The sequence below is a fragment of the Propithecus coquereli genome, unplaced genomic scaffold (assembly GCF_000956105.1).
Source record: "Propithecus coquereli isolate 6110/MARCELLA unplaced genomic scaffold, Pcoq_1.0 Scaffold183, whole genome shotgun sequence".
Classification (NCBI taxonomy): domain Eukaryota; kingdom Metazoa; phylum Chordata; class Mammalia; order Primates; family Indriidae; genus Propithecus; species Propithecus coquereli.
Window position 1 is genome coordinate 266,641 of NW_012143079.1, and position 1,733 is coordinate 268,373.

Genomic DNA, 1,733 nt, shown 5'->3' on the forward strand with positions numbered 1-1,733 from the left:
TCTGTTTTGCTTGTAACCTAATTTCTGTAAGACCAAGATTTATAAAGCAATCAATAAATCATAATTATAAAAATTCTATCTCAGTATTGAACTCTTAAATATTGGCAAATAGTTTAAAAAGTATAATTTGAATGATAATATATTTTCTTGTATAGTGCTACATAACTAGGAAGTTTTTTTCTGTATTCCAAATAGGTATTATTTACAATTTTTACTTAGATATGACTTCATATCTAAGATGCCATCAATTGTAAGAAATAAAATTTAATTATTTAATGTATGAAGAAACTAATTGTAAGACATCTTAAAATGTAAAAGACCTCCTGATTTCAGAGATGTTAAAATGTCAAAAAAAATATGCCTCTTATAATTGACAGAATATGGTAGAACTCTAGGAAATTCTTAGAATGACTAGCCACGGTATTATAATTGCTGTTCTGTGAGAATTATTTCAGCTGAAAGAAAAACTATTTTGGAGGAATTTACCAAAATATATGCCATTCAGTCATTGAAGATATTCTACAAAAGCTTCTTAAATCTTCAAGTATAGTGGTTTCAAATTGTTTTAACCACAGCCCACAAGTAGTCATTTTTACATATTGACCCAATATACATTTATATAACAGAGATAAAACTTTCACAAAACAATATTTGGCATTATTATGCATGAATGACCTTGATGTTTTCTTTTCTTCTCTATTCTATTGTTTTATACATCTAAACCATAAGGCACAAAACATTCATTCTATTTCTCTTACACACCCCCATTCTCATCTTATTTTTTGGTAGTTTGTACTGCATCCGCATTGTAAAAGCATTACACATTATGTTATCTCCTATGTGACCATTAATTAGTCATAGTTGGGTAAATATATATTTAATGTCACCATTAGTTTCTCCTTTTTTTTTTTTTTTAACTTTAGTGTCTCTCCATTCTTTTTGGATATCTGAAATTTGCTCTCTAGATCTGCACTCCCCAACCCCAGATTAGGAACTGGGCTGCACAGCAGGAGGTGAGCGGTGGTGGTGGTGAGTGAGAGAAGCTTCATTTGTATTTACAACTGCTCCCCATTGCTCACATCACCACATGAGCTCGGCTTCCTGTCAGATCAATGGGGGCATTAGATTTTCATAGGAGCAGGAAAATTGCGCCTTTGAGGGATCTAGGATCACTCCTTATGAGAATCCAATGAATGATGATCTGAGGTGGAGCTGAGGAGGTGATGCTAGCACTGGGGAGTGGCTGCAAATACAGATTATCATTAGCAGAGAGATTTGACTGTAGAATAAATGTAATGTCCTTGAATTATCCAGAATCCATCCCCCCCAATACATGGAAAAATTGTCTTCCATGAAATCGGTCCCTGGTGCCAAAAATGTTGGGGACCACTACTCTAGCTTATTACTCAGGAAGAGCCCCTGGGAACAATTTTCTCTGAGTTCCTGAGTATCCATGGTGATTTATCTGTCACCTTTATACTTGAAAATCAGTTTGGCTAGAAATAAAATCTATGACTTCCGTTTTTTGCCTTGAGGATTTAAAATACGTTACTCTATGTCTTTTGGCATAAAATATTGGTGTGCAAAAATCTGAGAGCAATCTAATTTTCTTTCCCCTATAAACTATATAGTCTTTTATTTATTTTTAATTTATTTTTATTTTTGCCTGGAAGGCTGAAAGTCTTTCAGTTTTTGTTCTTTCAAGTCCAGTAGTTTTACTAGCTTGTCTGCAG